The 18,586-nt window shown below is 41.5% G+C and overlaps 1 protein-coding gene and 1 long non-coding RNA gene across 30 annotated transcripts in view; one reads left to right on the forward strand and one right to left on the reverse strand.

Annotated features, from left to right (window-relative positions):
* Nucleotides 1-4,480: 4,480 nt before the first annotated feature.
* LOC125182996 (uncharacterized) lies at nt 4,481-9,265 on the reverse strand. 2 transcript variants are annotated; one of them, XR_007163962.2, is made up of 2 exons: nt 8,574-9,265; nt 4,481-4,778 (listed from the first exon to the last, which is right to left on the reverse strand). It is a non-coding gene; the product is annotated as an uncharacterized lncRNA (long non-coding RNA). The 2 variants fall into 2 exon arrangements; XR_010829237.1 differs by lacking the exon at nt 8,574-9,265 and adding an exon at nt 7,254-7,691.
* NRCAM (neuronal cell adhesion molecule) overlaps nt 8,283-18,586 on the forward strand; it is a 151,514-nt gene continuing 141,210 nt past the window's right edge. For 13 of the 28 annotated variants that reach the window (XM_048065861.2, XM_048065856.2, XM_048065860.2 and 10 more), the window contains exon 1: nt 8,283-8,442. The gene's annotated coding sequence lies outside the window, so the exon portion shown is untranslated. The remainder of the gene's footprint in view (nt 8,443-18,586) is intronic. The other 15 variants (XM_048065873.2, XM_048065868.2, XM_048065869.2 and 12 more) reach the window with 2 other exon arrangements.

The raw sequence follows: 18,586 nt of genomic DNA on the forward strand, positions 1-18,586 counted from the left end.
CTGCTCCTCCTCATCTCTGCAAAGGTGTCTGGGATCTCATGGGATTGCTCAGACAAATCATCTTGCCTTGTTGAAGGTGCGCTCTCATCTTGCTTTGAAGGTCTAGAACAACATTGGTTGTGAATCAGGGTGTAGGTTTAGTCCCACAGGGACAAAATGTATGATAGCATTCCTGTATGAGTTCCTACTAGAGTTCTGCTTCAAGATCTTCTCTTTCTCATTCCCAGGAAACCAGGAAAGATTATTATTTTTTCGATATCATTGTTCCCCATTCTACAGAGCTCCTTCTTTTTTTTTTTTCTTTTTTAGCTTTGCTCAGGGGGATGTCTGGTTTGACCTCTGACATTCCTGTACCTCTAATGCTGTGTATTTTAAAGCGCTTTCATTAATGACCACATGCCTAATTTTTAAACCTAATGCTGCTGTTATAGACAATAGTTAAATGGCTTATAGAACAGCCTTTGTGCTCATCCATTTCTCTGTTTATTTCTAGACAAGAGTGTACTTTCCTAAGATAGCTCTCTTCATGTTAGTTCTTGAATTTGTGCCATAGAACAAAGAATGATAAAAGTGTTACAACAACAACAACAAAAAAAGCATTAGCCTTGTCTCTCCTGCTCAAGAATGTCAGTACAGCATTTCTAAAACTTTGAGCTGAGCTCAAGTGCTTCTCAGAACAACAGATGACTGGAGAACTGAGAAAATCATTATTACATTGCTAAAAGAACAGATCATTGATTGTGCCAAGGGATTGTTTTTGGATGTGGTAAAAGGTTTCTCCCTAATCACAATAAAAACTAACTTCAGAAACTAATGGAAGATCAGCAGAAAAAAAAACACTTTGATATTGCAGGTAATATATATAGGAAGTTTCTGAAGAGAAACCTAGCTGACGTGAATCTATCTGGCTTGAAAGCACTGGCTGAAACAGTAAGCCACAATTTCATTTGTGTACTGATTGCAGACATTCATATATCAAATGTGGAAATTATTATTGAATGTGCTAAATGAAATGGTTACATAGCATATCTAAACAGGCAAGGAGACTCAGACTAAAGCCGTTTCTGTGATACACGGCAGTGGAAAATAGTAAACAGGTGTGTGCACACATATAGACAAATCCTGTATGTATTCCATACCCAGTTAAAAATAAGGAGTACAGGCATTCTCCTGGCTCCATTCTAGGGACTGTTAGATGAAGAAGTCAGGGAGCCGGTGCTCCAGAGGTTTCCATCCAGAGGTTTCCATCACCTCTCCAAAGGTTGGCTGACCCACCTTGCCTTCAGCTGCAGAGTCACCTGCCAGACCAATGAAAGCTAGTGCCAGCCTGGGCCATGTTGCTTGTCACCGGTTGGGATTTACGGCACCAAGGAGCAACAAAAGTGCGTTTTTTACCTTTTTAGGTTTGCTCCCAATCTGCCTTTATTATTAAGGAAGTGAAAAATTCATTTGGTATTAGAGAGTTTGGGTAAAACAAGAAAATTTCCTCGCACCACTATTGGTGCCCAAATATTGCATAGTCTGTGTTCTGTCACTTCATCTGATCTGAGAGCATAGAGCTTGTAATTATAGTCATTTCTTTCTGCAAGTTTTCAAAATATTCAAGGGAACCCTGAGCTGAGGAACCTGCTGGAGTCCAGAAGCAGTCCGCATCACAGCAAGCAGGTGAGCAGGCACCAGTGGAGGTGAATGATTATCCTTTAAGCTTAAGTCCTGCCCGAACACTTTGGAAGGAGCACGGGTAGTTACAGAATGGAAGACTGACAATCTTAGAAACGCGCACTGGAAGAGGGCTCGTTTCCAGTAGGAGGAAAGTGCGAACACCAAGGATCATGTGTCATTAGGTAAGGTTTTTCATTTATTTTAGTGAGAAGCAGCACACAGCTGGGAGATACCCAAACTTCACGATGATTGCTGGATGTGATACTAGCTCTTCTAGTATCTCTCATAAATAAAGAGTGAGGCAGAGAAGACTCACTTCCAGTATTCTTCTCAGAAATCGTGTCATGTTCTTTCAGTTAGTGAAAGGAACGTGCTCTTCCCAGAATAGAATGGAAAAATACAGAAGCTCAGAGACTGTGCTGCAAAGGGCAGGGGTCTAGGGGAGATCAAGCAGAAGAAGACATACTGGAGCATTTGGTTGCTTTACCAAGAAGTGCTATACTGGTATAACGTAAACTGAAAATGATCAAGCAAAATATAAAAATACAGGCCAGAAGCTCATCTGCTAATGACAGAATTGTATAATTAAATAGCTATGCTTGCTGTTTATGTATTAGTGTAACTCTCTGTTAGGAATGAGAGGATGAAAGAAACGTATTCCTCCTGTTTATGCTGAGGTTCCCAACTGCACATGCAACAGGACCTTTGCAGCCTGACTGCACCTCAACTTAATTTCCAAAGCATGGGTAGAATTATTTCCACCAAGATGTCAGCATTCTCAACATCTCAGCACCTTTTCATTTTAAATCCCTTTTCCTTTGTTAAATGTGTATATACTTCTTGCGATACTTGAATGCATTGGTTTTAATTCATTGGTTGTGTTCCATGTTAAATATTTTGAGTAAGTTTCTTTCTGTGTCCTTCGAAGTAATTCATCTGTCTGGGACAGATTCCTTGAACTTTTCTGAATTCCTAGCTCCTACCTGGAGGTTAATACAACTGCTCTGCACCAGAACATTCCGGGGGACCTTACCTCCTCTTCTAGGCATCCCAAAGGGCTTGTGATTAGCAATTGCAATTAGCATTAGCAGTGATCATCACATCTTCTAAACACCATTTGGTGCTTGGACTATGACAGGCCCTATGAAGTATTAACCAACCTTACCCGCAGTTAAAGCTGAGAATACTCACAGCATTACAGTCGAGATTGTTACTGAGGTGACGGGCTGTGCAAGTGTTGCTTCTCCACCCATCCTGGGTGCTTGGCCTGTGTGAACAGCACATCTTCAGGGGCAGATTTTTTTTCATTTTTCCTTTTGTATTTTGGACTAACAAACACAAAGTGAGAAACCTTTTATCCTGATCTGATGACCAATGCAAGAGAATCTTGGAAATCTGTTTGGTTATTCAGAAAAAAAAAATGCTGATTGTTCACTATCATCTGCTTTCAGAAAGCGACAAGGACCATGAACTGCAATTCACTGATGTCTCTCCTCTGGGAACCTTGTAGAGCCAGCAAATTTATCCAGAGATTTTCTCACTTAAGTTGCTTCAAGGAATCCAAACATAAGCCTTTAGGGCAACAACGTGTTTGTAATTTAAAAGCAATCTCATCCTCAGAAGATCCAAAAGACTTAGAGAACAAGGTGTATCTTAAGAAAGCAAGACTAGAAAAGCTATTTGGGCATTTTTCTAGTTCAAGACTAAAGGATAACTTCAAAAACTTAATTGATGTAATTTTTCACCGAAGTTTTTCCCTTTCTTTTCAGTTTCTTAGGCAAAACCTTTCCTTCATTCTAAGCCTTACTACATGTGTCCAAAATTCAAATTTAATGTGTTGGGAAACGGAGCAGACTTTACTCTTTCACCAGCCTTGCTCTCTTTCTGTCACCTGAAAAGGTTTAAATACATGCTTGTATTTCTCTGTGTGTGTGTGTTTGTGTGTGCAAATTATTAAGTTTATTCACATTATGTATATGCAAAATAAAGTACGTGAACATTTGGTGGATTAGAATCAAGTTTCATCAGAGCAGCTATAGCTATAGCTCTAATAGTCGTTATTAACCATTTTCCAGAACTTTGGAATTAATTCCTAGCTCATTTCCACAGTGGAGAACTCCCCACTGAACTCTCTTAACCCGTGAGACATCTAGCAGAAGGATGGAACAGGTTAAATCACAAGGTCAAGCTTAACTCTAAGCTCCTGGTTTTGAACATGGAGCTCCTTAGTATTCAGCCCTTCAGAAGTCCCTCGGATAAGCTGCATGGTGTCTGTAGACTTTGGATCTTTGAGGAAGCAGCTTTTCAAGAATCGTGCACCATGAATTAGGCTTGTAAAAGATTTTTCACAGACTCAGCCAATCTAAAGGAAAAATGGGAACACCCATCATTCACTCAAACCATGTTTGGTGTTTTCATAAAGTTTAGTCTGTTGTGTGAAGGACTTCCTTCCTTTGATTATATGCCAGATAAAATTGATCCTGTTGAAATCAATATCCAATTCCCATTGATTTGAGCCATTTCATCACGTTGTCATTTCATCATACATCTGTCAAAAATGGCTGTAGTTTCTGTAGCAAGCTACAGATCACATTAAATATGTATTTTATGTAATCCTTTTTCTCTCAAGTTCCTGACAAGTTCCAAAGGTCCTTTATGTCCCTTGAGATCATCTTTTGAGCATGGCCAAAAAAGTACTGTGGCCTGCATATTTTGGCATTTTTGGGTGTTCATCTCAATTTTTACAACCCCAAATTTCTCTCTTAAGCATTTTCAAAGCACTTTCATCTGATTGATTAAGCTGCACACAAAACCAAGGTGGTAATATCATCCTGTAATTACAACTGTCCATGGTGTGTGAGAAATGAAGCAAAGGAGACAACTGAACCTAGACTTCCTGCTTTATTACTCAGCACTGTAAAGATCAAGCTAATGGAAGATGGGACAGGTGGTAGCACTGGCAGCTCCTTCTCTCCATCTGCTCCTCAAAGAACGTGATCCTCTCCTTCCATTTTGCATTCAAACATCAAATTCCTGAAGGAAGTTTCAGCCCTGTGAATTTCTGGCAGCAGCTTGGCAGCAGTGAATTTTCACAGCAGCTTGGAATATCTGAAGTCCTAAGAAGGCAAGATTAAAAACACAGCATTTTGGTATGGCTGTCAATAACCGGGTCTTTACGTAGCCTGCTGGCCTTCCTAGATGCTAGAAGAACTATGCATTTCTTGTGAGAGAAGACTAAATGATAGCTTATGTATCAAGCAGGGCAGTACAATTTGTAGTCACGAATCGTCCTTTGAGAAAATAGTTCTGAAGCCTAAAATGAAGTATTATTTTTCAATTCTTGACAACATATCAGTCCACTATTGTGCAATGTCTTTTCTGTATGATTCTCTTGCTAGCCTAGTTCTCAACATATTTTACATCAAAACACATCCTCTGTGAAGGCTGATTTTGTTACCGTATACCAAGCAGTGCAACTTTTAACATTAGACATCATTGCTTAAGCTTTTGATGTTGCCTTTGGTCTCTTTTCTGCTAAGAAATACTCACATTTTATGCTACAATAGTAAATAACCACTAGCTTCCAAAAAATAAAGTATTCATCCAGCAGTAAGTGTATTTATTTTACTATTATGGTATAAGAAGGTCCTTCGAAAGAAACCTGACATGCCAATAAATATATTAGAATAATTTCAAAAGCTGTTCAGTTTACAACTGGGAAGGCCCCATAATCAAGATTAGCCTAAATTTTCCTGATTTTCAATACATTCCATCAGGTATTTTTCACCGCTTTACGTTGTGTAAAGTACTTGATGTGCCACGCTGTGCTCCATTCACCATTGTAAAACCTAAAACCAAGTGGAACAGTGGCAGAACTCAAGTTAGAATCCCATGGGTGGCATTCAGCTCAGTAAATGTAGACTCTTGAAATGCAGACATTCACAGCCGAACGAGACACCCGCTGGTCCAGTTACAGTCAATGGAGAGAAACAGGCATTTCTAGGATGCAGCTCAGCTCATCCTAGCGTAGACATCTAAAATAGGTTAGATGAATCATACGCTAGAAGCGTCTATTTCTGGTTCCCTTTATGCTCAGTTGAGAGAGTGACTAGCTCAGATGCAGACACTGACATAGTAGACATCTAAAGTTAGGTGAGATGAACAACGCAAGATGTCTTTCCATATCCCTTAAAAAGGTCTGGTCTAAGAACAAAATGTCAAAGAATTCTTTTCAGCTAACGCTATAGTATCCTCCACTCTACCAGCCCTCTGAATATTTTAGTTGCTAACTTCTTCCTAAAAACACTTTGTGAATGTCCAGATCATGACTGACAGCTACCTCAGACAAGTTTTTGATAGCTTTTCCTGTGTCACGGTACTGCAACCATGTGTATGTGTATCTGTTTTGTGTATTGATTAAATGACTGTGTCATGCACCCGATCGTTGTTTCCCTAATCAGAGACCACAACAAACTCAGTAGATGTTTTCTAATATAGAGGATAGCGGTAGAAAGCTAAATGAATCAAGGTTGTTATTAATGTAACATGAAGACTGCTTTGGAAATGCTCATTCATTAATATAATTGCAGCAGGCAAACTAAGGAGAAATGCTACAAGTAGTATGATGACTCCAGAGATGATGCAAGGCAGCAGAGAATGACTCTCAAATGTAATATGCCTTCAGCCACACAACTTCTGCTTGTATTTTTATGGAACAAGCCCACCTGTTTCTTTTTTGCTTGGTGCTACTGCCAATGTTGATGGCACAGGTCCACAGCAGTAGATGCTGTCACCAGCAGAAGTAGCTCCTACTCTGCAAAAGGCTGCAGAAACCTTTGAATTTACTTGTTTACTAATAATCGTATCTATGCCAGCATTTGGAAAGTTACGGCTTATGCCACTGAATGTATATGTTTGTTTATCTCAGTAATACAAAAAATATGGAGTTCAAATTCTATGGGGTATCATAAGTGTGTAATCATTACAGTTGCAACATTTCAGCTTCATCATACATCAACGTAGATTTGTTTCCTCCCTGCAACAGTGATACCTCTTCATTTATTTGGTTTCTGTGGTCTAACTTGCACCAAGTGGTCTGCCATAGCCCAGTTGGTTTGTGCTTATAAAATCCAACATAGATGGCCTCTGCCATCCAAATATGAACCAAATCTTAGCTTCTATATTAAAAAAAAATACATTTCAACTCAGGTCTTTCCCCTGAAGTTCCTCAGTACACTTCCTGACTCGCCATGTTCCCCTGGGAAGCTGGCAAGGATGCAAAACGACAGCTGTATAAGAAACCACGCTTCTCTCAGCATTTTATGCCCACATTTTCTCAAAGCCAGGACTAGCTACATATTCTCGTTATGAAACACAGCACCTTGGAAGCAAAGTAAGGCAATACCCTAATATTTTAGGCTCTGTTTACAGATTGCATAATGTTTACTTAAACCATAGTTTTTTTGTTTGTTTGTTTTTGTATTTAAGGTTGAATAAATTAGTTGCAAATATGAGAACTTGACAGTAAGAATAAATGTAAGCAAACAAAAATAAAGAACATTTAGGGCTAGACAGTAAATTCAAGCACTTACTTCCTTCTCTTTATAAAAAGGATTTTCTTCACATCCATCTAATCTTCTTTACATATTCAGGTCTCAAACAATAATATCCTGGCATCAGATTGATAGGAGCTTGAATATCTCCAGAGTCTGAAGCAGTAGTGCCTGAGTTACTGTTTATCCCTTGGATATTTATATGCATGTGCTATATCATTTATAGAATCTGTTATTCATCTAGAGTGTTGTTTTCCAGTAGGTCAGCTGTTCAGCTTTAACTTGCCAGAGTCAAAACTGGGTTTCTGTGGAGATGTGGGATATGGGCTTTTTGCTTAGCTGGGGCATTGCGTTTCGCACTATTAAGTTATCACCGCAGAGTTCACCTTGAGGGCTGCTTCCTGGAGCGCATAATAAAGAATTAAATGCTATCAAAGTCGCCACCTTGCACAAAAGAGTACCCCTAAAGTGGCTGATAGCAAGTCCACCAGTGGCAGATAATCACATTTAGGTGTTAAATGCAGACTTTGATTAATTTCGAGCAGCACTGAGCCTACAGAAGCCTCAGAGCGGTATTTAAAAGCTGTCTGACTTTGCACATGAAATGAAGGGCAGGATGTGAAGGGGAAGCCAAGGTGTAGGTGTGTAATGCTTGGCCAAGGGAAGGCTGACATGGAACCGTCACCATCCGAGACTCATCTCCAAGCAGCCTCACACAGCTTCTCCTTAACCGACTGCACCCAGGTGCCCACATTCCTGCAGGAACCCTGCAAAACGCACATGGGGCAGCGCTACCCAGTCCGAGAGGGCAGTTCTTGAGCATCAAACGACAATTTATATTCTTTAGTTTGGGAACTAGCTAAAACAGCCCCTTCAGAGGGGCACTGCCGGGCTACAACAATGGTCACCAACACCACGGCCCCACCGCCACCCACGCTTGGGCAGCCGGTGCCCAAGATGGCGGCCGCCGCCCGCCGCCTCAGGTGCGAGGGACCCGCTCCGCGGCCAGCCCCGCCGCGGCCCCGCCCCCGCCGCGCGCAAGCGCGCTCCTCCCCCCTCCCTCCGCGGGAGCGCGCCCCGCGGTACGGCGGGGGCGGGGGCGCGGGGAGGTGATAGGCGCGGGAGCGCGCCTGCTGCCGCTGCCACCGCCGCTCTTCTCGCCGGGCAGCCGGAGGAGGAGGAGGTCTCGCTGGACTCCTGTCCCCGTGAGGAGGGGCAGCGGCTTCCCGTGAGTACTGGGCTGCCCGTCCCGACGGTCGGGGAACCGACGGCGGGCGAGGGAGCTGCCGGGGGTGCCGCCGCCTCGCCCGGCGTAGCGGCGGGGACGGAGCCGGGGGGTGCTCGCGGGGAGGGAGGCACCTGGCGGGGACGTGGCGGCGGCGGTGGCCGCGGGGCTTTGTTGGTGGCCGCAGGTGCGGGTGGCCGCAGCCCATCGCGTCGCGGAGGGGCGCCGGCATCGTCCCCCCGCCGGGTCCATCCCGTGCCGTGCCGTGCCGCCGCGCCCCCGGTGCCGGCAGGTCGCCATTTCGCGCACGGCCGCCGGCCGGGAGCTGTCTGTGCTGAAGCGGAGCCGCAGCGGCCGCCCGGGCTCGCCCCCGCGCCTGTGCGCGGCCCCGCACCTGGCTGCGGCGAGCCGGGGGGAGGCGAGGGGCCGGGGGCTGCGCTGCCGCCGCCCGCTGCGAACCGGCGCAGAAAATGGCAACGAGAGCCCGAGCTGAGAATGCCCCTCGCTTTTTCGCTCGAAAAGCCCCAGTAGGGTAAACTTTTGGGGTGGGTGCGTCAGTTTCCGAGGCCGAAGTGCCTCTAAACCCGGGTGTGAACGCTACCTGGTGCCGAGGTGTTTAACGTGTGAAGTTCACGAGGGGCGTGCTTCAGCCCCGTCACTAGGGCTGTTCTGTGCAGACACCTTGCAAAAGGAGTGCTGTTCCTTAGCCGGCATTTAGCTAGATAAAATAATGGGAAATGCGATCTGTAACCCTACAGTGGGGTCTGCAGATCGTGGTAAGGAGTTTCTCTATCCCCAAATGTCCACCTCCTCGCTCTTTGTTCAGCCCAACCTCCTTCCCGGTCAAGAAGCCGGTATTAACTGCTTGGGTTTCCTTTTGTCTTTAATGTTCCCTGTCTGTTTGTTTCGGTGTTTCTGAGTATTAAAGTACATTCTGATTCTTAATGATTAGGTATGCTATGGGAAATGTGGATGAAACCTGAAAAAAACACTTCATTGACTCTAACAGGTGCAATATTTATCATTTCAATGTCTTCTGCGATTTAGCATGATCAATGTCATAGTGCAAGGCTTGTCATTGTATGGGGCTGTGTGTGGAGTGGGTCGCTGTGCAGCGTCAGAAGGCATCTGGGCTTCAGGTTGAGTTTTAGAGCGGTGTTTGTGCTAAAACGTGCATCTTGCAGGTATTTTTGGCAAAGGATGTCAGCTGGAAAGAGAAACTACAGTGTTATACACCAACTCAAAGGACCTGCAAGTCACAAAGCTGTGTATTTTCAGTATTTGTCTCATCTGTTTGATAACTCTTATATGTATACACTTCAGGCGTTTCTTTAGGTGATGGCTGTTTTTTAACATGAACTGCAAAGCAAGGCACCAGAGTTGCTAAAGAGCTTGCTAACAAAGTCTGTGGAGAAGTCATTTATCTGAATTTAAAAGCACTTTGAAATTCTCCTGGGTGTTTAAAATTAGTTGTCAGACTGTATCAGTGTAGAGGTGGGAAAGTATGTTCTGAGAATACTGAATGTAAAACCAAACAACAACAACAACAAAAAAACACCAGCAAATGGCTTGATATTGACAGAACTCAGCATCCATTGAATGAATGTGTGTTCTGGATTGTGCAAAGGAGATTTAGCTCAAGGAAAACCGTACAGCTGTGTGTCAGTATTAGATGATGTGTCTGTGTGTACCAGCTGGTCTTAATGATGGAACTAAAACCCTCTTCACAACTCGCAGAATAAATCCACAATTAATTTTACTTGTATTAGTGTCTCAGTTCTGTAATTAGTCTTATTGGTCACGGTGAAAATACTCAGAAGTAATAATGGTTAAGGTGAATGAGATCACCAGAATCTGATCCTTAGTTATCATTCCTCATCTTCTCACCAAAAGCATAATATTTATCACATATACCACAGAGCTTATTTGCGAAGAAGAACTCTAACATGTAAATCCAACTTCCTAAAATGGGCTTTATTGTCAGGCATGAAACGAAATTACAAATCCATTGGATATTTACTCATATCTACTAATAGCTTCTTGTGCTCTGGTCTCTCTCTCTGCTGCTCAAAAAGGTGACGGCAGAAGCATTAGTAACTGAATTACGGTTTCTTGGAGTTAATGAAGCGTGGCTCTAATTGATGGCTTTTATTGGTTTGAGGATTCCGATTTCAAGTCAGGAAAATGTAATACGACTCTCCCCATTCTTTTTTGCTCTAGTGAAATGCATCTCCATAGTATCTGGATATAAAACATACTGAGTATATTCAGGGTTTGAGATTTTGTTAACAGAGTGCTGCACAGCTCAGATGGTTCAGTCAGCCTAAAAAACAAATCTGTAATTTGCAGCTGTAGAATTGCTGTTCTCTCTAGTTTTATTCAGTTGTCCCAAATCACCTTGAACTGTAATTATTTAGCTTCCATTATATCTGAAGAGTACGATAAACTGAATGTGCTATTCAATTTTCACTGAGTATGTTAATTCTGTTATGCTTCATGAAGAGAGCTGGTAAAATGGGAAGCCATACAGAGACAGTACATCTCAGTAATGTAAGCTGAGGGAATGATGTAGGAGGTTGTCTGCTGGGCAATATGCAATGAATTTGATTTTGCCTTCCTGAGTGGGCTGATAGCATTCAAAAAATTCAGTTATACTTTCTCCGCAGTGATAATTTGTTGCATTTTAAATTAGTATGTATGTTTATTGCCTATTCAGTTTAGTATTAAAGATACTGTAACTTCATGCATTTTCCGAATTCCCTTAATATTTTTACTTAACAGACAATATTCAGAAGAGTTTATCTTCCTTAATAAGGTTAACGTGATGAGCCCTAAGTTTTGTCATAGTGCCCGTTAAGCAAGAAAACATAGTTGCAAGCTGGCTATATTGCTTTCTTCTGAGCTACTGAAGGCTGGCTGAGCTTTCAGTTATTTACCTCAATAGAAAACTGGAAGGAAAAAAGTGAACAAAGGAGGTCTGTTTTGCCTGTCCCACTTGCTGGGCTGTTGTCTTTGCCCTTTTCAGTGAAGGAGGGGGTAGAGCTGGGTCAAAGTTGAAGAATACTGAAAAGGAATTCAAGTCTCATATTGAAATGTGAATGATAGCTTAGTTTGAGAGCCGAACGTGCTTGTTTGAACGGAAATTTTCCTATCTGTGGAAGCTGAAAGTGACAGACGGTGATGGACTGGCGTATGGACTGGTAGAAGGTGCAGCTAGGTATGTGCTCAGAGCCCGATTGAGATGTTCGGTAAACAAGTCCATATCTGATGAGACTTCTAATACCGGAGATGCTGATGCTAGACAGTGTGCAACACACTAGACATTTGATTGTGAGTTAAGGGCAGGCCCCTGCAGCTGGCATACATTCAGGCTTGCTTGTCTAGCCTAATTGCATTGCAAATACTTCTCTGGATTGCTCTCTAGCTTCTCCCTTCTAGTAAATGTTGAATAAGTACAGAAATGTTCATCTGGATCCTCTATTAACTGTTGTAAGAGGCTTTCAATTTTTTTTTTTTGTTTTGCGGTATGAATCAGGATAAATGTATCTTACTATTCATTTTGTGAATACACTGTTTTCCTACACTGTTTCGGTTTTGAAACGGCTCGATTCATAATGCGATTACAGCTTTCCCCTTGTTAACTTTTCAGTATGGAAGCATAACAGCTTGAATTATAAAATGTTTCTGTAAGAGCTCACAGTACTCCCATTCTACTTTAAGCAACGAAACTTTATATAAAAAGCAGCATTTCATGCAGAGCATCTCAGATGCGCGAAAATAGCCAAGCAAGGAAAAAGGGCCAGTTCAACTTATAAGGACGTGATAACTTTAAAGAACAGACACATTAGAAAGGAGCTGGCTGTCTAAATTTTCAATTAGAGCAGACAGAATTAGTATTGATGTAGTCTCCAAATTCTGTAAATCCTTGTGTGTGAGACTGCTGACTTTGGATGACGCCTAGTGGGAGCGTGGGTGTCCCCAGCACTTAGTCTGCCCCATTAGGTACATACGGCCTTTTAATTTCCAGGGGCTTGAAATGTGTAATTGCTACTGTTTAACAACTTGGTTGAGGAAAAGGGAATGATCCATGACTTCCTGGAGGGTGTGAGGTGGTCTTTGGCCACTAATTAAGCTTTCCTGGACAGCCACCCAAGTATTAACATGCCACGGTCCTTTACAGGCTGTTACCTCAGTGTGGAGCTGCGAGTTTTTATATGAGTACGGATATTTTTTGTCTTTCTGAACTATAAGTCTCACCTCTAACTTCCCTTCTGCTGTTTTCAGTGTTGCTGCATTTGTCCATCTGCATTCTGAGAGCTCATATAAAGGAGTTGCTCTTTCAGTGCCATGAACCTGTGGGGCTCTGTGCGTGTGTATGCAAAGGCGTCGCAGAGAGTTGGTGCAAAAGCCAACTGTTGTATGACACCTGTGTTTGGGGAACAATTCTGCAGATGGAGAATAACACCATGGAGTAGACCAACCTGGAAGTCTTAAAGGAAAGACAGCAGCAGATAGCTAGGGGACGTGCGTACAACTTGCGCACAAAAGCGTGTGGGATGAAGCAGGGGATAGCTCCTAGGTGTGAGGTGGGAAGTGCAAACAATCCAGAGGGAGGGAAGCATTTTGAAGAACATGTCAAAAGCAGGGAAATCAAGTGCTTGAAGGGAACAGAAGAAAACTAAGATTTTTTTTTTTCTTAGTATTGGTGATTTTTTTTTTCTAGAGTATATCAAATCAAGCATTTTGAAAGAAAACATTAAAGTATGCCATATTTTCTGTCACTTACTAAAAGGGCTTTTCAAGAGTATTTATAAATGCAAGATTTTTCAAGTTAATTTCACCAGTAGGCTCATACACCGTAAGTTTTCCTTTGTAGCAGGATAGACAATCTTCTCTGCTTCGAGAGGTAGAAGGACTAAAAAGTGGGGTTGCTTACCCTGCTGCTGTTCACATCTCAAGGAAAATACAGGAGGTATCTGATGTGCGTTCCTCATCACAATTTTCAAGGGATATAAGGGAGAGGTGGGCTTGGCATGGGCTACTCTTTGGGTGGGATAATGAGGTCTAGTGACTTGGTCAGAGCCACTTTGAGTAAGGTGATATCTGTGGGTTCTTCCTCTCAGCCTCCTCGCTTGTAGACCAGTGCTATGGTCTCTGGATGAACTGAATGCAAGAAGTTTAACCCCCTTGAGTTGCTGTTCTTCTTGTGAAAATGGAAGAGATCTTCTTTTTTCTTCTTAGCTTGGATGAATTTGGTAATTTTGTTGCATGGCCACATACTACCAAAATCTGTTTCTTGCCTTGGGTGAGGTGAGATGAGATGAGGCTGTGCTAACTATTTTACTAGCTTTTAATCTGTTTTGATGTTTGTTTGTTTTTTTTTTTTTTTTACAGAAGCTCAGAAAAGGGAGATATATATTCCTTTTCCTTTCTTTAAAAATTTTATAGGACTTGAGTGAGTTTCCAGCAAGGGAGATCTACGTTAAAAGAGAAAATAACAAAAATGGAGATGATAATAATAATATTACATGTAGCATGGGATAAACTGAGACTTATTGTCCTTCTTGTGTCTTGGAGTAGTAATTGTGTTCTGGGTCCAGCTGCTGTGATGAGTTGTTTTTGCTATGGATGGTGAGCCTTTTTCAGTTACCAATAACTTAATGGTTCCAGTGTGATTAGGTTTGTTTGCTGTTGCTAAATCAGTTCAGGAAAAAATAGCAGCATAGTTACAGATTGTATATTAAGTTCTGAGTAAAACTAAAAGCCAGGGCAGGAAACTAGTGCCAGTGTCTGCACCATGATGTGTTGCATAGCCTTGCGGTTATCCCATTTTGAGGTAGTTGTGGCTTTCTCTGGGGTGTGTGGGGAACCATTTCAGTACTGCAGTGATCAGGTTTGTAAGTCATGAAGACCAGAGCGTTGTCATCTGTCAGGTTGGACAGGATATGGAGTTCTTGTCTGAGGTAAAAATTCCTGCTTCTGTGTACCACCCTACTAAATTATTATTGGTCTAAACTGAAGTTCAGAGACCCCGAAAGATTGGGCATGTCTTGGCAATGAAGGTAGAAGGGGGAGAACATGTTCTTGGGGTAGTTGCAGAGAATCCATGGTCACTTACTAGGCAAAAATAATATGGCATTTGCACTAGCATAGGTTTGGTTTGGATTGTAGGAGCTGTTGAGGACAAATTACCACTCCTACAACAACCCAGTCCAAGTAATATCATAAGGATGTTTGGTGGTGTGTGAAGGAACCTGCTCTTCACATCGGAATTGGTTATGCCTTATCTATTGTTTGACTTGCTTTTGTCTGCTCATGAGTAGATTTTTGGTTCGGTGCCTAAAACAACAAACAAAACTAATTTCAGTGGTTTGTGTTCTCCATACAAAATGTATTTCGAATTTTCTTGAAGACTGTATGTGTGGTTTTTACCTTATCTCGTGCCGTTAAAGGTGTTGAATAAAGAGGGAGAGAGAATCCCACTTACTGCTTCTGTGAAGACAAAGGTTTAGAGCTGGGTAAAAAGTCTTCACTAAGCTTTTGCTGGATATATAATATGTAAACGAGGAATTTTCATGACTGCTCCTCTGTCACATGAATTAATGTATCTGTCAGAAGAGCAGTGTTAATGACTAGGTGACAGGCAGTGAATTGTCATTCCTAACAATGTTTCTGTCCACGTTGGTCTTGCATGATACAGAAACTTCTGTGACATTGCATATAGTGTAATTCTGACACCTTAATGTGCAAATCCTCTTTTAAATATCCCATCTTTTCTGTCAGAAATGTTTCACATATTTATGGACCTTGGAGTCTCATAGCTGTCATTTCATTGTATTACAGGGTATAATATCTCCTAGACAATACCAAATATACAATATCAGTAAAAATTGAAATTTGAGGTGTTGTTACAGGGAAACTTTGTAAGTTTTCCATTTCCCTGTAGTTTGTGTTTTAAAAGTTGGTGCCTAAACTTGATTCTAGATGCTGATAAACCAACACCTTAAGTTATGTGCTTTCTGCATGTTAAAGTTGTACTTCATGCAGTTACGTAATTAGAAAGCGAAGAAGCCCAAGGTGACTAAAAGCTAAACAAGCCGTTAGACTTTGTATATGGCAATTGTATAGAATGCACTTGTAACTTGGGAGGGGGAAAAAAGTGAAAATTTGGGGAAGTTATGAAGGTGAGCTTGACCACCAGAGGGCAGACATATTGTTTTGAGCACAAAACAAATCCTTAGACTGCATATGAAAATACAAGGCAAATAATGACTGAATAAATAATATAGGAAGATCTATGCATCTATAATAAATGTTAAATAATGTTACGCTTTGTCAGTATAAGATGAAAATAAATACATCTGCTTAATACTGACCCATGGCTGTGTATTTATGAAATGGAATCCAGAAGAACAGTTCGTCATGTCATTGAATCCAGTAACTTTAATTCAAGTACATTTTCCAGGAACATGTCCATCTTCATTTGAAAATGAAAATTCCATCCCTTTCTTGATAGTTTTTTCTTCATGCAGTTAACGAATAATTTAATTCTGTCTTAATTAACCTTCACGTTATTACAAAGATCCCCCTAGCATTTGCATGTTCTCCTACTCCTTTTTTTTCTATTATTAACAGCACTTACGTCCTTTAGAGCATGTAAATTTGCTTCTGAGAGTATTATGGAAAAAAATTAACATCATAGGCCTACAATTAAGTACTTCAATAAAGGTAGCCTTTTTCAGGAATGTTGAACTGTACTTTTTAGTGAAAAGTGGTGTTCAGTCATTTTCATATAGGTTTCCTGCTAGGAATGCGGGTGGTTAATTAAAACATGCCATATGTTGGCCTTTACCTCTCCTTGCGCATTCTCAAGTTACAGTGATAGTTCCTTTTCACTGAATTATTTTCTTCTAAAATCTAGACAGTTTTTATAAGGAAAGTAGCAAGGGTCCTTATCCCATGATTTCAAAGTCACAGTATTCTTCAGAAGCAAATCTTAAGAGCTTTCCTGGCTCTTTGGGGTCTTGCTTCACTCCAGCAATGAGAGGAACCATCATCAAGATAGCTGTAAATGCTGCCCCAGATTCCTGATTTCCCCACTGTCACTTCCTGCACTCACATGTCCCTTAACAGCAGGATTTCTGGAAAGGTTCTTCCTAAGATAGTCTGCAGATATCATCCTCAAAACTTTAGCTTTCCCCAGATTAGATCTGAAGTTTTATGTACTTCTTCACAACTTTCTCCTCCGCTTGGCATTGAAACATGGGAGTTGGCTTCTCGCAGCATCCAGAGGAATGTACCAGCAGAATTGACAGCACCAAACACTCAAGAGTATCACTGGAATTCATGATTTATAAGACTCGCATCTTCATAGTTCACTTGGCTAATGCGTCCTAGCTTCTATTTTTCTTTTGGCCTTTAGACTAGAAGCCTAGCAACATCCAAAAGCAAACCTGAGTTGCTCCAAATAATTGGTTGACTTTTTGCATTTGGGTTTTCAATAAATTGTTAAAGTTATGTGACTTGATAACTCTACAGGGGGTAATTTTTTTTTTGTCCCTTAAATGCAGTGACAGAACATTGTTGGTGACAACATGCACAATAGTTGTAATCTGCTGGAAGTGGTTGCCAGGACTAATGCAAGTGTTAGCATTAGTAGAAAGATTAGTCTTTATGTCAATTACATAACGTAGACACACTTTTTTTTTCTCATCTGCAAAACTGAGATACTATCCTAACAGCGAAGGATTTCTGTTTCTTTTCCCCCCTTACTTTGAGAGAGACACCTACAGCTAACCATTACAATTAACCATTGTTGTGACAGAAGTTTCACACAGCAAGCTAAAGTAAATAAATATCTGGCCTTCTATTATTTTAGTTGTGAAAGTTTTTCTAATTAAAAACTAATATGTAGTTTCCAGGTTTGACTGATAATATAAAGACATGAACTGGAATGGAGGAGATAAGGATAAAGAGGTCCTGAAAACAAAAGGTTTGGAAAATAGTGAAGTGAGGGGGGACAAAACAAAGACAATAGGTCTATTTGGCTACTTGCAAATAGCTATTAACAGGAGAGGAGATGAGTCCTTGTACTGTCTATCTCCTATGAGCATATGTGCTGTTGTTTCTGTTGACCTGTCATTGGAGGCCAACAGAAGGCATTCACTGTTGGAGCTCCTGCTCGTCAGCTTGCAGCTCGGGTTTGTATCATTTTGGCTGTCCGTGGTTTGTGTGGTATGAGTGGAAGAGTCACCTCAGATAAGGCCAGAGTGCCAGATGGTGTGCCAACCACACACATGGGAACTACCAGGTGTGTAGCGGGCACATCTTTCTTTAGCTCATCAGCTGTAGAGGCCTAAGAGGTCTAAGAAGTAGCCTTAGAGGTTATGAAGACCACGAAGGTGGGGATGAATACTAGTAATAAGCTGGGTGGTTGGGGCTGTAACTCATTACTTGGTCTCCCAAGCCAGTTATTCTAGTGGTTTTGTGTAGTTCTGTAGGGTGACCATCGCTCATATCTGATCGGGCTGGATGTCATGCAATGGTAAACTATATCAGTGTCATTGAGCTGGCTTCGTTCAGCAAAACCAGGATCTTTAGAGAGGTTATGGAGGAGTACTAGTCGATAAGGGACAGCAGGAACAGCTGTTTTTGATGGTAGATGATTTCTGTCTCAAGGTAATGGTTTGAGAAAGGGATAAGAGCAGTCAAGGAAAGATGTAGTGTAAGGTGAAGGAGCTCATTTCTCCATGAGCTGGACTGTTGTATTCTACTCTGAGGTGCCACTGGAAAAAGGCTGCATATGATAAAAACAGCTCAGAACTAGAGAAAATACCACGAATCATGGATATTAACTTGAGACTGAAGGAGATTGGGAGGAAATAGTGCGTTACAGACACAGATTGAGGGGCGAAATCACATTGTTTTAGCATTCAAATAGGAAAAGATGATTAACTTGAAATGAGACTCAGTTGCCTAATTATGTATGAAAATAGTTAAATAGATCACAAAAACAATATTGGTTACTAAGAGGAAAACAACCTTTGCTAGAAAGTATAAAAGCTCTTAACAGTCTGTCTTGTAAACTCAGTGTAATGTATATTTAAGACCTTAATTGTGACAATGCTGAAATGAACAGCAACTGAAC

This window comes from Anser cygnoides, chromosome 1 (genome assembly GCF_040182565.1).
Source record: "Anser cygnoides isolate HZ-2024a breed goose chromosome 1, Taihu_goose_T2T_genome, whole genome shotgun sequence".
NCBI classification, from domain to species: domain Eukaryota; kingdom Metazoa; phylum Chordata; class Aves; order Anseriformes; family Anatidae; genus Anser; species Anser cygnoides.